Source organism: Dendrobates tinctorius, unplaced genomic scaffold (genome assembly GCF_039654945.1).
Source record: "Dendrobates tinctorius isolate UK_male_01 unplaced genomic scaffold, ASM3965494v1 ptg000096l, whole genome shotgun sequence".
NCBI classification, from domain to species: domain Eukaryota; kingdom Metazoa; phylum Chordata; class Amphibia; order Anura; family Dendrobatidae; genus Dendrobates; species Dendrobates tinctorius.
This window is the reverse complement of record NW_027361764.1, coordinates 1,810,904-1,831,467: the sequence shown is the minus strand read 5'-3', so window position 1 is coordinate 1,831,467 and position 20,564 is coordinate 1,810,904. Positions and strand designations below refer to the sequence as shown.

Sequence of the window (20,564 nt, the reverse complement as noted above, 5' to 3'; positions counted from 1 at the left end):
CTCTCGCTGATGAGGCTCTCACCATCAAGCCTCGGTGGAGAGTTCTGTTGGAGGATGGAGAGAGGCCTACCAGCTCCACAACACCGGTGGCCCCCAGTTCTTCTGTCCCCATTGTTCCCCGTTCCTCTGAGCCACCACCTCGTGTTGATACCTGTGTTAATGTGCCTCCTGTTGCTTCCACTGCGTTTTCTGGAATACGACGAGGAGAGGAAGTAGCAGAGCGCAGGTGTTATGGTTGTGGGCATCCGGGGCATCTGCAGGCCTCATGTCCAGCCAGCTCATGGAGGAATCGTCCTCAAACCCCTACAGCACCTTCAGGTGGGAGCCGACCGGCAGGTTCCCTTACTCCTCGCCCAAGAGGATGCATTGGATGGAGTGAGACACAGCGCAGATGCTATCGATGTGGGCAGCCGGGGCATCTGCAAGCCTCCTGCCCAGCTGTTCAAATGAGGATTGATCCTGTACCCAATCATATTATTAATTATGTACAGCCAAGTGCCATGGAGGAAGACGTGTCACCACAACGTGAGGACTGGCCTAGTGCCTCACCCACCCATGTTGCACCACTAGGAGTTTATGGTGTGCGACCCGCAGCTATGACGACTTCAGCTCATCGAGGTAAGCACTTGCAGGAGGTTGTGCTGGATGGACAAAGACTTGTTGGATTTTGTGACTCAGGGGCTTTCCTCACGCTGGCTGATCCCCGAGTGGTTCGGCCTGAGGCAATCCATAGAGGACCTGGGATTGTCATTGAACTGGCTGGTGGACAATGGAGGACTATTCCCACAGCCACTGTGGATCTGAACTTTGGTTTTGGGGTCAGGCGATGTGTGGTTGGGGTGATGGGTGGTCTGCCTGCAGCTGTTCTCCTGGGCAATGATGTGGGAAAGCTACGATGCCAATTCGTGGCTGCATGAAGCCACATGTAAGTTACGCCATGCCTTTGTGTACTTAACCAGTGACCTGTAGAGGTCCCTAGTACGTACACAAATTAGGAGGGGAAGGGATTGTCATGATATGTATTTTTCCCCAATACTTTGCAATGTCTTGTGTGTACCTGTAACAATATGTTTCCTTCCCCCATTGCCTGTGTCTCTGGGACTATAATGTAATTATGTAAGTAACCTGTCTCCTTTCCACAAGACTTGTGTATCTAGACCATAATTGAATTCAGGCTTGGGTCAACACAGCTAGGGGAATCACCATTGTTCTCCTCAGCAGGGGGAGGACTCACAATACACATCCTCGTAGACACAGCGGTGCCTTGCTGTGGGCCAAACCATTGCATAGGAGGAGTGGAACCCTCCTCCACTACACACATGGGCTGATCCAGGAGCAGAGACACTAGATCCCTGTGCAACTCAGTCAGATGTGAGTTGGATGCTGAAAGAGAAGGGCGAGGCTGTCTGAGGAAGCCTCGGCCTTAGTGTGATCATGGCGGATTTCTGGGACTCTAAAAGGACTATGGTTTTGTGATCTGGCACAAGGATTGTCGGGAGGTGCCCCCGAATCAGTTTCCTGTGGACTTATTTTGGGACTCTGCAAATTACCTTTGTGTTGTTCCTGTGTTCTGGTCAATAAATCTGTTGGATCGTTCCCAGGCCTGTTGTCCCTCCTTGCTCTGGAGAATACTCCCGTCACATATATATCCAAAAGTCAAGAATAGAGGAACATCATTCACCAGTGAAGGGAACCCTCACTGAAGGGTAAGCACCCGATGTAAGAAAACCTCACAGGAGGGGGAGAGCCAACATATGAAAACCTCACTGAAGGGCGAGCACCAATGTAAGAAAACCTCACAAAAAGGGGAGAACCGACATATGAAACCCTCACTGGAGGGGGAGAACTGATATATGAAACCCTCACTGGAGGGGGAGAACTGATATATGAAACCCTCACTGGAGTGGGAGAACTGATATATGAAACCCTCACTGGAGGGGGAGAACTGACATATGAAACCCTCACTGGAGGGGAGAACCGACATATGAAACCCTCACTGGAGGGGAGAACCGACATATGAAACCCTCACTGGAGGGGGAGAACTAATATATGAAACCCTCACTGGAGGGGGAGAACTGATATATGAAACCCTCACTGGAGGGGGAGAACTGATATATGAAACCCTCACTGGAGGGGGAGAACTGATATATGAAACCCTCACTGGAGGGGGAGAACTGATATATGAAACCCTCACTGGAGGGGGAGAACTGACATATGAAACCCTCACTGGAGGGGAGAACCGACATATGAAACCCTCACTGGAGGGGGAGAACTAATATATGAAACCCTCACTGGAGGGGGAGAACTGATATATGAAACCCTCACTGGAGGGGGAGAACCGACATATGAAACCCTCACTGGAGGGGGAGGACCGACATATGAAACCCTCACTGGAGGGGGAGAACCGACACATGAAAACCTCACTGGAGGGGGAGAACTGATATATGAAACCCTCACTGGAGGGGGAGAACTGGTATATGAAAACCTCACTGGAGGGGGAGAACCGACATGAAACCCTCACTGGAGGGGGAGAACTGATATATGAAACCCTCACTGGAGGGGGAGAACCAACAAATGAAACCCTCACTGGAGGGGGAGAACCGACATATGAAAACCTCACTGGAGGGGGAAAGCCAACAAATGAAAACCTCACTGGAGGGGGAGAGCCAACAAATGAAACCCTCACTGGAGAGGGAGAACCAACAAATGAAACCCTCACTGGAGGGCAAGAACTGATATGTGAAACCCTCACTGGAGGGGGAGAACCAACACACGAAACCCTCACTGGAGGGGGAGAACCGACACATGAAACCCTCACTGGAGGGGGAGAACTGATATATGAAACCTTCACTGGAGGGGGAGAACCATCAAATGAAACCCTCACTGGAGAGGGAGAACCAACAAATTAAACCCTCACTGGAGGGGGAGAACTGACATATGAAAACCTCACTGGAGGGGGAGAGCCAACAAATGAAAACCTCACTGGAGGGCAAGCACCAATGCAAGAAAACCTCACAAAAAGGGGAGAACTGATATATGAAACCCTCACTGGAGGGAGAGAACCGACATATGAAACCCTCACTGGAGGGGGAGAGCCAACAAATGAAAACCTCACTGGAGGGCAAGCACCAATGCAAGAAAACCTCACAAAAAGGGGAGAACCGACATATGAAACCCTCACTGGAGGGGGAGAACTGACATACGAAACCCTCACTGGAGGGGGAGAACCGACACATGAAACCCTCACTGGAGGGGGGAACCGACACATGAAACCATCACTGGAGGGGGGAACCGACACATGAAACCCTCACTGGAGGGGGAGAACTGATATATGAAACCCTCACTGGAGGGGAAGAACTGATATATGAAACCCTCACTGGAGGGGGAGAACCGACATGAAAACCTCACTGGAGGGGGAGAACTGATATATGAAACCCTCACTGGAGGAGGAGAACCGACACATGAAACCCTCACTGGAGGGGGGAACCGACACATGAAACCCTCACTGGAGGGGGGAACTGACACATGAAACCCTCACTGGAGGGGGAGAACTGATATATGAAACCCTCACTGGAGGGGGAGAACTGACATGAAAACCTCACTGGAGGGGGAGAACTGATATATGAAACCCTCACTGGAGGGGGAGAACCAACAAATGAAACCCTCACTGGAGAGGGAGAACCAACAAATGAAACCCTCACTGGAGGGGGAGAACTGATATATGAAACCCTCACTGGAGGGGGAGAACCAACACACGAAACCCTCACTGGAGGGGGAGAACCGACACATGAAACCCTCACTGGAGGGGGAGAACTGACATATGAAAACCTCACTGGAGGGGGAGAGCCAACAAATGAAAACCTCACTGGAGAGGGAGAACCAACAAATGAAATCCTCACTGGAGGGGAAGAACTGATATGTGAAACCCTCACTGGAGGGGGAGAACCAACACACGAAACCCTCACTGGAGGGGGAGAACTGACACATGAAACCCTCACTGGAGGGGGAGAACTGATATATGAAACCCTCACTGGAGGGGGAGAACCGACATATGAAAACCTCACTGGACGGGGAGAACTAATATATGAAACCTTCACTGGAGGGGGGGGGCCAACAAATGAAACCCTCACTGGAGAGGGAGAACCAACAAATGAAACCCTCACTGGAGGGGGGAGAACTGATATATGAAACCCTCACTGGAGGGGGAGAACCGACATATGAAAACCTCACTGGAGGGGGAGAGCCATCAAATGAAAACCTCACTGGAGGGCAAGCACCAATGCAAGAAAACCTCACAAAAAGGGGAGAACTGATATATGAAACCCTCACTGGAGGGGGAGAATCGACACATGAAACCCTCACTGGAAGGGGAGAACCGACACATGAAACCCTCACTGGAGGGGGAGAACCGACATATGAAACCCTCACTGGAGGGGGAGAACCGACATATGAAAACCTCACTGGAGGGCAAGCACCAATGCAAGAAAACCTCACAAAAAGGGGAGAACCGACATATGAAACCCTCACTGGAGGGGAAATCCGATATACGAAACCCTCACAGGAGGGGGGAACCGACATATGAAACCGTCAATGGAGGGGGAGAACCGACATATGAAACCCTCACTGGAGGGGGAAAACCGACAGATGAAACCGTCAATGGAGCGGGAGAACCGACATATGAAACCCTCACTGGCGGGGGAGAACCGATATATGATATGAAACCCTCACGGGAGGGGGAGAGCTGACATATGAAACCCTCACTGGAGGGGGAGAACTGACATATGAAACACTCACTGGAGGGGGAGAACCGACATATGAAACCCTCACTGGAGGGGGAGAACCGACATATGAAACCCTCACTGGAGGGGGAGAACCGACATATGAAACCCTCACTGGAGGGGGAAAACCGATATACGAAACCCTCACAAGAGGGGAGAACTGACATATGAAACCGTCAATGGAGGGGGAGAACCGACATACGAAACCCTCACAGGAGGGGGAGAAATGATATATGAAACCCTCACTGGAGGGGGAGAACCGACATATGAAACCCTCACAGGAGGGGGAAAACCGACATGAAACTCTCACTGGAGGGGGAAAACCGACATATGAAACCCTCACTGGAGGGGGAGAACCGACATATGAAACCGTCAATGGAGGGGGAGAACCGACATATGAAACCCTCACTGGAGGGGGGAACCGACATATGAAACCGTCACTGGAGGGGGGAAACCGACATATGAAACTCTCACTGGAGGGGGAGAACCGACATATGAAACCGTCAATGGAGGGGGAGAACCGACATATGAAACCCTCACAGGAGGGGGGAAACCGACATATGAAACTCTCACTGGAGGGGAAGAACCGACATATGAAACCGTCAATGGAGGGGGAGAACCGACATATGAAACCCTCACAGGAGGGGGGAACCGACATATGAAACTCTCACTGGAGGGGGAAAACCGACACATGAAACACTCACAGGAGGGGGAGAACCAACATATGAAACACTCACTGGAGGGGGGGAACTGACATGAAAACCTCACTGGAGGGTGAACACTGATGTAAGAAAACCTTATCAATAATTAGGGGACAAATGGAAGGAAGGGATCCTGGATCAGTCTACACAGTGTTCACATGTAGTCTGTAACCATGAAGACACAAAGAATTGCACAGCACCTGCTTACACATACAGGGAGAGAATTAACCCTACAAACATGCATCTTATTTCATATGTACTGAAGCAGTAAAACGTTTTTTTCTTTCAAAAAGTTTACAGTGCCTTGAAAAAACATCCACATGAACTTTCTCACATTTTTCAAATTACACTTACAAACTTAAATGTATTTTATTGGGATTGTATGTGACACCTACACATAGTAGCAAGTGTTTGGGAAGTGTAAAATGAAATGATATACGTTTTCTAATTATTTAAATAAAAAATGAAAATATACATTTGAACATTGTGAGGTGAATTAGCATTCAGCCCCCTGAGTCAATACTTTGTAGGACCACCTTTCACTGTAATTACTTCTGCCTTCTTTTGGGGTCTGTCTCTCCCAGCTTTGCACATCTGACATTTGCCCCCTCAGCCTCGCTCAGCGAGATTGGACGGAGACGTCTGTGATCAGCAATCTTCACGTCTTGCCACAGATTCTCAGGGATTTGAGTCTGGACTGTGACTGGGCTGATCACACACATGAATAGGCTTTGATTTAAAACCTTTATTGTAGGTCTGGCAGGATATTTAGGGTACTTGTCCTCCTAGAAGTTGGATCTATGTCCCAGTCTCAAGTCTTTTGCAGCCTCTCACAGGTTTTCCTCCAGTACTGTCCTATATTTAGCTACATCCACCTTTCCATCACACAGACCAGATTTCCTGCCCTGCTGAAGAAAAGAGACCACACAGCATGATGCTGCCTTCACCATGTGTGATGGTGGGGATGGTGTTTTAAAGGGTGTTAGTTTTCCACAACACATACTGTAGCATTTTTCATTTAGCCCAAACAGTTCTGCTTTTGTCTCATCTGACCAGAACCTCTTCTTCCACATGCTCACTGTGTCCCCTACATGGCTTTTTGCATACTGCAAATGGAACTTCCTATGGCTTACATTAAAAAATGGTCTATCTTCTTGCCCATCTGCACGGTGGCTCAGTGGCTAGTACTGCAGCCTTCCAGTGCTGTGGTACTGGGTCAAATCCCACCAAGGACAACATCTGCAAGGAGTTTGCATGTTCTCCCCGTGTTTGCGTGGGTTTCCTCCGGGTTCTCCGGTTTCCTGCCACATTTCAAAGACATACTGATAGGGAATTTAGATTGTGAGCCCCATCGGGGACAGTGCCAATAATGTCTGTAAAGCTCTGTGGAATTAATGGTGTTGTATAAATGAGTAAAATAAATAAAAAAATATATGGAGTATACAACTAATAGTTGTCCTGTGGACATATTCTCTCACCTGAGCGGTGGTTCTCTGCATCTCCTACTGTGGCCATTGGGTGTCATATAAAATCCCAATAAAATACATTTTAAGTTTGTGGGAGTAACATAAAAAAATGTGGAAATGTTCATGAGGTATGAAGACTTTTTAAAGACACTGTAAATCCCTGCCTCATTCTGCCATTGTTTGGTATCTGTTTAGTGGATAAACACCAGAGCCAGAGAAAATGGAAAATCATATATTAAAATAGGGAGCAATGAGCCGTACATGTAGGGAAACAGAGGACAATACTTTCATAACCTGCAGATAATGATAGTAACATCTTCCTGAGGACTGGGCCCGGGCACACCCACTGAAAATACAGTCAGGTAGGGTTGTGTATGACACAGGTAGTATACAGAAATATAAAAGACAGACCTTCCTAGGGTGGCAAAGCAACATACAGCACATGTAATATCACACAGTCTGAACTCTCCTCTTCTGTGCTGCACACAATAACCATACTCTGCTCCCTCTCCTGTGTCGCAGTTACTCCGCTCCCTCTCCTGTGTCGCAGTTACTCCACTCCCTCTCTTGTGTCGGTTACTCCGCTCCCTCTCCTGTGTCGCAGTTACTCCGCTCCCTCTCCTGTGTCGCACAGTTACTCCGCTCCCTCTCCTGTGTCGCAGTTACTCCGCTCTCTCTCCTGTGTCGCAGTTACTCCACTCCCTCTCCTGTGTCGCAGTTACTCCGCTCTCTCTCCTGTGTCGCAGTTACTCCGCTCCCTCTCCTGTGTCGCAGTTACTCCGCTCTCTCTCCTGTGTCGCACAGTTACTCCACTCCCTCTCCTGTGTTGCAGTTAATCCGCTCCCTCTCCTGTGTCGCAAAGTTACTCCACTCCCTATCCTGTGTCGCAGTTACTCCGCTCCCTCTCTTGTGTCGCAGTTACTCCGCTCCCTCTCCTGTGTCGCAGTTACTCCGCTCCCTCTCCTGTGTCGCAGTTACTCCGCTCCCTCTCCTGTGTCGCAGCTACGCCGCGCTCTCTCCTGTGTCGCAGTTAATCCGCTCCCTCTCCTGTGTCGCAGTTACTCCACTCCCTCTCTTGTGTCGGTTACTCCGCTCCCTCTCCTGTGTCGCAGTTACTCCGCTCCCTCTCCTGTGTTGCACTGTTACTCCACTCCCTCTCCTGTGTCGCAGTTACTCCGCTCTCTCTCCTGTGTCGCAGTTACTCCACTCCCTCTCCTGTGTCGCAGTTACTCCGCTCTCTCTCCTGTGTCGCAGTTACTCCACTCCCTCTCCTGTGTTGCAGTTACTCCGCTCTCTCTCCTGTGTCACAGTTACTCCACTCCCTCTCCTGTGTTGCAGTTAATCCACTCCCTCTCCTGTGTCACAAAGTTACTCCACTCCCTATCCTGTGTCGCACAGTTACTCCGCTCCCTCTCGTGTCGCAGTTACTCCGCTCCCTCTCCTGTGTCGCAGTTACTCCGCTCCCTCTCCTGTGTCGCAGTTACTCCGCTCCCTCTCCTGTGTCGCAGCTACGCCGCGCTCTCTCCTGTGTCGCAGTTAATCCGCTCCCTCTCCTGTGTCGCAGTTACTCCGCTCCCTCTCCTGTGTCGCAGTTACTCCGCTCCCTCTCCTGTGTCGCAGTTACTCCGCTCCCTCTCCTGTGTCGCAGCTACGCCGCGCTCTCTCCTGTGTCGCAGTTAATCCGCTCCCTCTCCTGTGTCGCAGTTACTCCGCTCCCTCTCCTGTGTCGCAGTTACTCTGCTCCCTCTCCTGTGTCGCACAGTTACTTCGCTCCCTCTCCTGTCTTGCACAGGTACTCCGCTCCCTCTCCTGTGTCGCACAGTTACTCCGCTCCCTCTCCTGTGTCGCAGTTACTCCGCTCCCTCTCCTGTGTCGCAAAGTTACTCCGCTCCCTCTCCTGTGTCGCACAGTTACTTCGCTCCCTCTCCTGTCTTGCACAGGTACTCTGCTCCATCTCCTGTGTCGCAAAGTTACTCCGCTCCCTCTCCTATGTCGCACAGTTACTTCTCTCCCTCTCCTGTCTTGCACAGGTACTCTGCTCCATCTCCTGTGTCACTCAGGTACTATACGTGCAAGAGAAAAAAAAAGTGTTCAGCTCACCCTTTGTACTTCCACGTTGCTTTCAAGCACGGGCCACAGCTCTGTCAGGCAGTAGACAACATATGGAAAAGACGGTCCAGCTCAAAAGGGTAAAATCCAAAACATTTTATTTAGATATCCAAAAAATAGGTAAGCAAAATACAAAAATGCATAAACCCAACCGGAAAACCGGAGGGAAGATTGAGGAGAATGTTTTGAAATTGACAATGAAATAAAATGTTTTGGATTTTACCCTTTTGAGCTGGATAGTCTTTTCCATACTCAGGTACTCTGCTCCCTCTCCTGTGTCAAAGTTACTCTGCTCCCTCTCCTGTGTCAAAGTTACTCTGCTCCCTCTCCTGTGTCACAGTTACTCTGCTCCCTCTCCTGTGTCACAGTTACTCCGCTCCCTCTCCTGTGCCATACAGTTACTCCGCTCCCTATCCTGTGTCAGTTACTCTGCTCCCTCTCCTGTGTCACAGTTACTCTGCTCCCTCTCCTGTGTCACAGTTACTCCGCTCCCTCTCCTGTGTCGCAGTTACTCCGCTCCCTCTCCTGTGTCGTAGTTACTCCGCTCCCTCTCCTGTGTCGCAGTTACTCCGCTCCCTCTCCTGTGTCACAGTTACTCCGCTCCCTCTCCTGTGTCGCAGTTACTCCGCTCCCTCTCCTGTGTCGTAGTTACTCTGCTCCCTTTCCTGTGTCGCAGTTACTCTGCTCCCTCTCCTGTGTTGCACAGTTACTCTGCTCCCTTTCCTGTGTCGCAGTTACTCCGCTCCCTCGTCTGTGTCACAGTTACTCCGCTCCCTCTCCTGTGTCGTAGTTACTCCGCTCCCTCTCCTGTGTCGCAGTTACTCCGCTCCCTCTCCTGTGCCATACAGTTACTCCGCTCCCTATCCTGTGTCGCAGTTACTCTGCTCCCTCTCCTGTGTCACAGTTACTCCGCTCCCTCTCCTGTGTCGCAGTTACTCCGCTCCCTCTCCTGTGTCGTAGTTACTCTGCCCCCTTTCCTGTGTCGCAGTTACTCTGCTCCCTCTCCTGTGTTGCACAGTTACTCTGCTCCCTTTCCTGTGTTGCAGTTACTCCGCTCCTTCGTCTGTGTCGCAGTTACTCCGCTCCCTCTCCTGTGTCGTAGTTACTCCGCTCCCTCTCCTGTGTCGCAGTTACTCCGCTCCCTCTCCTGTGTTGCACAGTTAGTCTGCTCCCTTTCCTGTGTCGCAGTTACACCACTCCCTCTCCTGTGTTGAAGTTACTCTGCTCCCTTTCCTGTGTCGGTTACTCCGCTCCCTCTCCTGTGTCGCAGTTACTCCGCTCCCTCTCCTGTCGTAGTTACTCCGCTCCCTTTCCTGTGTCGCAGTTACACCGCTCCCTCTCCTGTGTTGCAGTTACTCTGCTCCCTTTCCTGTGTCGCAGTTACTCTGCTCCCTCTCCTGTGTTGCATGCAGTTGCTCTGCTCCCTCTCCTGCATCAGTTACTCTGCTCCCTCTGTTTTGTATCACACACTTACTGTCCTCTCTTCTGCATCACACACTTACGCTGTCCTCTCTTCTGTATCACACACACTAACTCTGTCCTCTCTTCTGTATCACACACTTACTCTGTCCTCTCTTCTCCATCACACACTTAATCTGTCCTCTCTTCTCCATCACTCACTTAATCTGTTCTCTCTTCTGTATCACACACTTACTGTCCTCTCTTCTCCATCACACACTTACGCTTTCCTCTCTTCTACATCACACTTACTCTGTCCTCTCTTCTGTACCACACACTTACGCTGTCCTCTCTTCTCCATCACACACTTACTCTGTCCGCTCTTCTGTATCACACACTTACTCTGTCCACTCTTCTGTATCACACACTTACTCTGTCCTCTCTTCTCCATCACACACTTACTCTGTCCTCTCTTCTCCATCACACACTTACTCTGTCCACTCTTCTCCATCACACACTTACTCTGTCCTCTCTTCTCCATCACACACTTACTCTGTCCACTCTTCTCCATCACACATGTACGCTGTCCTCTCTTCTCCATCACACACTTACTCTGTCCTCTCTTCTGTACCACACACTTACTCTGTCCTCTCTTCTCCATCACACACTTACTCTGTCCACTCTTCTCCATCACACACTTACTCTGTCCGCTCTTCTCCATCACACACTTACTCTGTCCGCTCTTCTCCATCACACACTTACTCTGTCCGCTCTTCTCCATCACACACTTACTCTGTCCGCTCTTCTCCATCACACACTTACTCTGTCCTCTCTTCTCCATCACACACTTACTCTGTCCTCTCTTCTCCATCACTCACTTACTCTGTCCTCTCTTCTCCATCACACACTTACTCTGTCCTCTCTTCTGTATTACACACTTACGCTTTCCTCTCTTCTACATCACACACTTACTCTGTCCTCTCTTCTCCATCACACACTTACTCTGTCCTCTCTTCTCCATCACACACTTACTCTGTTCTCTCTTTTGTATCACACACTTACTCTGTCCTCTCTTCTGTATTACACACTTACTCTGTCTGCTCTTCTCCATCACACACTTACTCTGTCTGCTCTTCTCCATCACACACTCTGTCCTCTCTTCTGTAAAACACAATTACTCTGTCCTCTCTTCTCCATCACACTTTCTCTGTCCTCTCTTCTCCATCACACACTTACTCTGTCCTCTCTTCTGTATCACACACTTACTCTGTCCTCTCTTCTCCATCACACACTTACTCTGTCCTCTCTTCTGTATTACACACTTACGCTTTCCTCTCTTCTCCATCACACACTTACTCTGTCCTCTCTTCTCCATCACACACTTATTCTGTTCTCTCTTTTGTATCACACACTTACTCTGTTCTCTCTTCTGTATCACACTTACTCTGTCTGCACTTCTCCATCACACACTTACTCTGTCCTCTCTTCTCCATCACACACTTACTCTGTTCTCTCTTCTGTATCACACACTTACTCTGTCCTCTCTTCTGTATTACACACTTACGCTTTCCTCTCTTCTACATCACACACTTACTCTGTCCTCTCTTCTCCATCACACACTTACTCTGTCCTCTCTTCTCCATCACTCACTTACGCTGTCCTCTCTTCTCCATCACACACTTACTCTGTTCTCTCTTTCGTATCACACACTTACTCTGTCTGCTCTTCTCCATCACACACTTACTCTGTCTGCTCTTCTCCATCACACACTCTGTCCTCTCTTCTGTAAAACACACTTACTCTGTCCTCTCTTCTCCATCACACACTTACTCTGTCCTCTCTTCTCCATCACACACTTACTCTGTCCTCTCTTCTGTATCACACACTTACTCTGTCCTCTCTTCTCCATCACACACTTACTCTGTTCTCTCTTCTGTATTACACACTTACGCTTTCCTCTCTTCTACATCACACTTACTCTGTCCTCTCTTCTCCATCACACACTTACTCTGTCCTCTCTTCTCCATCGCACACTTATTCTGTTCTCTCTTTTGTATCACACACTTACTCTGTTCTCTCTTCTGTATCACACTTACTCTGTCTGCACTTCTCCATCACACACTTACTCTGTCCTCTCTTCTCCATCACACACTTACTCTGTTCTCTCTTCTGTATCACACACTTACTCTGTCCTCTCTTCTGTATTACACACTTACGCTTTCCTCTCTTCTACATCACACACTTACTCTGTCCTCTCTTCTCCATCACACACTTACTCTGTCCTCTCTTCTCCATCACACACTTACTCTGTCCTCTCTTCTGTATCACACACTTACTCTGTCCTCTCTTCTGTATCACACACTTACTCTGTCCTCTCTTCTCCATCACACACTTACTCTGTCCTCTCTTCTCCATCACACACTTACTCTGTCCTCTCTTCTCCATCACACACTTACTCTGTTCTCTCTTCTGTATCACACTTACTCTGTCCGCTCTTCTGTATCACACACTTACTCTGTCCGCTCTTCTGTATCACACTTACTCTGTCCTCTCTTCTCCATCACACATGTACGCTGTCCTCTCTTCTCCATCACACACTTACTCTGTCCTCTTTTCTCCATCACACACTTACTCTGTCCTCTCTTCTCCATCACACACTTACTCTGTCCTCTCTTCTCCATCACACACGTACACTGTCCTCTCTTCTCCATCACACACTCTGTCCTCTCTTCTGTATCACACACTTACTGTGTCCTCTCTTCTCCATCACACACTTACTCTGTCCTCTCTTCTGTATCACACTTACTCTGTCCTCTCTTCTCCATCACACACTTACTCTGTCCTCTCTTCTCCATCACACATGTAAGCTGTCCGCTCTTCTCCATCACACACTTTCTCTGTCCTCTCTTCTCCATCACACATGTACGCTGTCCTCTCTTCTCCATCACACACTTACTCTGTCCTCTCTTCTCCATCACACACTTACTCTGTCCTCTCTTCTCCATCACACACTTACTGTCCTCTCTTCTCCATCACACATATACGCTGTCCTCTCTTCTCCATCACACACTTACTCTGTCCTCTCTTCTCCATCACACACTTACTGTCTTCTCTTCTGTATCACACACTTACTCTGTCCTCTCTTCTCCATCACACACTTGCTCTGTCCTCTCTTCTCCATCACACACTTACTCTGTCCTCTCTTCTGAATTACACACTTACGCTTTCCTCTCTTCTACATCACACACTTACTCTGTTCTCTCTTCTCCATCACACACTTACTCTGTTCTCTCTTCTGTATCACACTTACTCTGTCCTCTCTTCTCCATCACACACTTGCTCTGTCCTCTTCTCCATCACACATGTAAGCTGTCCGCTCTTCTCCATCACACACTTTCTCTGTCCTCTCTTCTCCATCACACACTTACTCTGTCCTCTCTTCTCCATCACACACTTACTCTGTCCTCTTTTCTCCATCACACACTTACTCTGTCCTCTTTTCTCCATCACACACTTACTTTGTCCTCTCTTCTCCATCACACATGTACGCTGTCCTCTCTTCTCCATCACACACTTACTCTGTTCTCTCTTCTGTATCACACACTTACTCTGTCCTCTTTTCTCCATCACACACTTACTCTGTCCTCTCTTCTCCATCACACATGTACGCTGTCCTCTCTTCTCCATCACACACTTACTCTGTTCTCTCTTCTGTATCACACACTTACGCTTTCCTCGTTAGGAGTGGCGGAAGACACTAAATAAAAAATAAAGTGCCTTCGCCACTCGGGGTCCACCGTGCGGTGGATGGAATAACCGCTGCTAAAAGAGGCAGAGCACTCAGGCGGTAATGTGCACAGGGTTTTAGCTGCACCCAGTGCACTGAAGCAGACTCTGTTATATGCACAGAGCTGCAAACAAAACCATAAATAACGCTGAGTCTGTACACGGTCACAGACTTCCAGCGATGCAGATACGGTATTAAAGGTCACAGAAGTAGCCTTAAACACCAGGACTACTCCTTCTAGACCTACCGTAAAAATAGAATGCGGAACGTCACAACGGCGAACGCCCGACAGGCTGCAACTGCAGCGCGGCGTGAACTGAGCCGCAGAGAAAGCACCGCTATGCTGCAAGCGCGATGCAGGACGCTAGCTGCTGGCAAAGATGAAGCTTGAGCGCACTGGCGCTAATAATGGCTGCAGCCCAAACACTCACACAGACGTATTATCAGAGGGAAGGGGTTCTTAATAAGTCAGTCACCAGTCCAAGCATCCATCACCATACATACAGCAGCCGTATGAAAATACTAGCGCATGGCGGAATGGCCATGCGCACTTTTTATAGCGTACGGGACCTGCCGGAAATCTCCAGGTCTCCAAAAGGAGCCAATAGGATCTGGAGCAGGACCTGAGCACCTGACTCCTGAACTCCAATGGGAGCTCGTCCCGTGAGCATGCTCAGAAGATGGCACAAAGGACTTAGCCTCTGGAGATAAATGTGAGAATCTGGATTCCTGCATAGGCATGGTAGAAACCAGATTCCTAACACCTCTCTTCTCCATCACACACTTACTCTGTCCTCTCTTCTGTATCACACACTTACTCTGTCCTCTCTTCTGTATCACACACTTACTCTGTCCTCTCTTCTGTATCACACACTTACTCTGTCCTCTCTTCTGTATCACACACTTACTCTGTCCGCTCTTCTGTATCACACACTTACTCTGTCCTCTCTTCTCCATCACACATGTAAGCTGTCCGCTCTTCTGTATCACACACTTACTCTGTCCTCTCTTCTCCATCACACACTTACTCTGTCCTCTCTTCTCCATCACACACTTACTCTGTCCTCTCTTCTGTATCACACACTTACTCTGTCCTCTCTTCTGTATCACACACTTACTCTGTCCTCTCTTCTCCATCACACACTTACTGTGTCCTCTCTTCTGTATCACACACTTACTCTGTCCTCTCTTCTGTATCACACACTTACTCTGTCCTCTCTTCTGTATCACACACTTACTGTGTCCTCTCTTCTGTATCACACACTTACTGTGTCCTCTCTTCTCCATCACACACTTACTCTGTCCTCTCTTCTCCATCACACACTTACTTTGTCCTCTCTTCTCCATCACACACTCTGTCCTCTCTTCTCCATCACACACTTACTCTGTCCTCTCTTCTCCATCACACACTTACTCTGTTCTCTCTTCTCCATCACACACTTACTCTGTCCTCTCTTCTCCATCACACACGTACGCTGTCCTCTCTTCTGTATCACACACTTACTCTGTCCTCTCTTCTGTATCACACACTTACTCTGTCCTCTCTTCTCCATCACACACTTACTTTGTCCTCTCTTCTCCATCACACACTCTGTCCTCTCTTCTCCATCACACACTTACTCTGTCCTCTCTTCTCCATCACACACTTACTCTGTTCTCTCTTCTCCATCACACACTTACTCTGTCCTCTCTTCTCCATCACACACGTACGCTGTCCTCTCTTCTGTATCACACTTACTCTGTCCTCTCTTCTGTATCACACACTTACGCTGTCCTCTCTTCTGTATCACACACTTACGCTGTCCTCTCTTCTCCATCACACACTTACTGTCCTCTCTTCTGCATCACACACTTACTTTGTCCTCTCTTCTCCATCACACACTTACTCTGTTCTCTCTTCTCCATCACACACTTACTCTGTCCTCTCTTCTCCATCACACACTTACTCTGTCCTCTCTTCTCCATCACACACTTACTCTGTCCTCTCTTCTCCATCACACACTTACTCTGTCCTCTCTTCTGCATCACACACTTACTCTGTCCTCTCTTCTGCATCACACACTTACTCTGTCCTCTCTTCTGCATCACACACTTACTCTGTCCTCTCTTCTCCATCACACACTTACTCTGTCCTCTCTTCTCCATCTCACACTTACTCTGTCCTCTCTTCTCCCTCTTCTCATCACACACTTACTCTGTCCGCTCTTCTGTATCACACTTACTCTGTCCTCTCTTCTGTATCACACACTTACTCTGTCCTCTCTTCTCCATCACACTTACGCTGTCCTCTCTTCTGTATCACACACTTACTCTGTCCTCTCTTCTCCATCACACACTTACTCTGTCCTCTCTTCTCCATCACACACTTACTCTGTCCGCTCTTCTGTATCACACACTTACTCTGTCCTCTCTTCTGTATCACACACTTACTCTGTCCGCTCTTCTCCATCACACACTTACTCTGTCCGCTCTTCTGTATCACACACTTACTGTCCGCTCTTCTCCATCACACACTTACTCTGTCCTCTCTTCTCCATCACACACTTACTCTGTCCGCTCTTCTGTATCACACACTTACTCTGTCCTCTCTTCTGTATCACACACTTACTCTGTCCTTTCTCCATCACACACTTACGCTGTCCTCTCTTCTGTATCACACACTTACTCTGTCCTCTCTTCTCCATCACACACTTACTCTGTCCGCTCTTCTGTATCACACACTTACTCTGTCCTCTCTTCTGTATCACACACTTACTCTGTCCTCTCTTCTCCATCACACACTTACGCTGTCCTCTCTTCTGTATCACACACTTACTCTGTCCTCTCTTCTCCATCACACACTTACTCTGTCCGCTCTTCTCCATCACACACTTACTCTGTCCGCTCTTCTGTATCACACACTTACTCTGTCCGCTCTTCTCCATCACACACTTACTCTGTCCTCTCTTCTCCATCACACACTTACTCTGTCCGCTCTTCTGTATCACACACTTACTCTGTCCTCTCTTCTCCATCACACACTTACTCTGTCCGCTCTTCTGTATCACACACTTACTCTGTTCTCTCTTCTGTATCACACTTACTCTGTCCTCTCTTCTCCATCACACACTTACTCTGTCCTCTCTTCTCCATCACACACTTACTCTGTCCTCTCTTCTGCATCACACACTTACTCTGTCCTCTCTTCTCCATCACACACTTACTCTGTCCGCTCTTCTGTATCACACACTTACTCTGTCCTCTCTTCTGTATCACACTTACTCTGTCCTCTCTTCTCCATCACACACTTACTCTGTCCTCTCTTCTCCATCACACACTTACTCTGTCCTCTCTTCTGCATCACACACTTACTCTGCACTGTTATGCATCACATACTTACGCTGTACACTCGGTTATATAACCACACGCTCTCGTCAGTCGCCATACATACACTTTCCATCCATTCGCATGCTCGTATGTTTAGAAGGCTTCCTGGTGCTCTCATTTACCTTCTGAAGTTTCCTTGCCTGCACGTAGCCTCTTCCCAATGTCCTTCTTCCTGTTCCTCCTGGGGCTTCTCTCCTCCTTCCTTCAGTCTGGTGTCTCACTTTGTGAGACTTCTACAGCGCTCTTCCCCCTCTGTCTCTCCACATCTGACTGTGTCAGTGTTCATACTTTCCTTTCTATGTCCCACAGGATTTTAAGCAAACAAGGACGGAGGGAAGGGGGCTGTGAGTGCCACATAGCCATGTACACACCTAGCCAAACACATGGGAGCGCACAGCACCCGCACACGAAAGGTCTCCGCAGCTCACACGACGCTCACCCTCGCCACTTACTCCGATTCCCAAAAATGCATCTTTTGTTCATGGAGCTATGGAGGGGGAAGAAAATGTCCACACTGTGTCCTGCATTGTAGGATCAGCTAACAACCACAACGATATCAGCCCCTATTGGGCTAGGTTCACACATTGCTTTTTTCCTGCAGTCATAACCTGATCTCTTTGCAGTAAGAAAATACTGGAGACAAAACAAAAGGTTTTAAAATACTTTAATGGTTTTTTTGCTGTCTTTTTCAGGATCTCAAATTACAGCTTTACTTCTACCATGCAAATGTAGGGGGTATGATATATTACGGTAATTGCCCTTGCCTTTCTCTTTCGTCCCGGTTCCGTATATGATCAGTGTGTGTATATTTGTTAATTCATGATGGTACGGCTACACTAATAAGTGTATTACAAGGTCTATATAATGGTACTGCTGAACTGTTGTGTATTACCGTGTCTTGCTAAATGTATATGTGTATAATGTCATACTGCTGTAATGCTGCTATGTATAGAGTATAGGGTAAGTGTAGTTACTGGATTGGCCACTAGATGGGTGCATTATAGTGTACAGAGCTTTCAGCTAGTGAATAGGATAGGAAAGAGTTAACAATAGGAGTGGCTGCTGTGTGGTAAGCTAGGAATGTTCCTTTAGGTAGTCAGAAGGACCACGGAGCCTGAATAGTCCGCATGGGCTCTAGGCCCAGGACTCCACAGCAGTCACGCAACATTTAAGAAGGAAAGCTTAGCCATTAGGAGTCTATATGACAGAAGTATGGTATCAATCAGCAGGATTGCCGCAGTTCATAGCTGGAGAAATAGAGGATGTGTGATGGGTATATGGGCATGGTACTATGGGATGGAGGATATGTATGATGGGTATATGGGCACGGGACTATGGGATGGAGGATATGTATGATGGGTATACGAGCATGGGACTATGGGATGGAGGATATGTATGATGGGTATATGGGCACGGGACTATGGGATGGTGGATATGTATGATGGGTATACGAGCATGGGACTATGGGATGGAGAATATGTATGATGGGTATATGAGCACGGGACTACGGGATAGAGGATGTGTGATGGGTATATGGGCACCGGACTATGGGATGGCGGATATGTGTGATGGGTATATGGGCACGGGACTACGGGATAGAGGATGTGTGATGGGTATATGGGCACTGGACTAAGGGATAGAGGATGTGTGATGGGTATATGGGCATGGGACTATGGGATGGAGGATATGTATGATGGGTATATATGGGCACTAGACTACGGGATAGAGGATATGTATGATGGGTATATGGGCACCAGACTACGGGATAGAGGATGTGTGATGGGTATATGGGCACGGTACTAAGGGATGGAGGATATATATGATGGGTATATGGGCACGGGACTACGGGATGGAGGATGTGTGATGGGTATATGGGCATGGGACTATGGGATGGAGGATGTGTGATGGGTATATGGGCACGGGACTATGGGATGGAGGATATGTATGATGGATATATATGGGCACTGGACTATGGGATGGAGGATATGTATGATGGGTATATGGGCACGGGACTATGGGATCATAGAATCATAGAATTGTAGAGTTGGAAGGGACCTCCTGGGCCATCTGGTCCAACCCCCTGCTCAAAGCAGGATTCGCTAAATCATCCCAGTCAGATGTCTGTCCAGCCTCTGTTTGAAGACTTCCACTGAAGGAGAACTCACCACTTCTCGTGGCAGCTTGTTCCGCTCATTGATCACTCTAACTGTCAAAAAGTTTTTTCTAATATCTAATCTGTGTCTCCTCCCATTCAGTTTCATCCCATTGCTTCTAGTCTTCCCTTGTGCAAATGAGAATAAAGTTGATCCTTCTACAATGTGACAGCCCTTTAGATATTTGTAGACAGCTATTAAGGATGGAGGATATGTATGATGGGTATAAATGAGCACTGGACTATGGGAAGGAGGATAATCATTATAATTTATAATAACTAACCATAGTTAGTTACTAGGCCTGGGTAACGCCAGGCTTAGGAACTAGTCATAAATATTTTTGAAAAGGAAATTTAATTATTTAGTCAAAAAACTTTTTATATGTCTGAAAAAATAATGACTATTCTAAACAACAAAGTTCATGAAAAAATATACAATTGCAAATGTAAACCAGTGAGGGAAGTTGAATTGGTCGGGCATTGTTCACTTTCACATATTGGTTGGACACTGAATTGTTCGGGCATTGGTTGGACACTGAATTGGTTGGGCATTGTTCACTTTCACATATTGGTTGGACACTGAATTGGTCGGACATTGTTCACTTTCACATATTGGTTGGACACTGAATTGGTCGGACATTGTTCACTTTCACATATTAGTTGGACACTGAATTGGTCGGACATTGTTCACTTTCACATATTGGTTGGACATTGAATTGGTTGGGCATTGTTCACTTTCACATATTGGTTGGACACTGAATTGGTCGGACATTGTTCACTTTCACATATTGGTTGGACACTGAATTG

At 48.1% G+C, this 20,564-nt stretch overlaps 1 protein-coding gene across 1 annotated transcript in view; it reads right to left on the bottom strand.

Moving 5' to 3' along the window:
• LOXL3 (lysyl oxidase like 3) overlaps window positions 1-17,969 on the bottom strand; it is a 258,654-nt gene extending 240,685 nt beyond the window's left edge. The window contains exon 1 of the mRNA XM_073586838.1: window positions 17,728-17,969. The gene's annotated coding sequence lies outside the window, so the exon portion shown is untranslated. The remainder of the gene's footprint in view (window positions 1-17,727) is intronic.
• Between the last annotated feature and the right edge of the window lie 2,595 nt (window positions 17,970-20,564).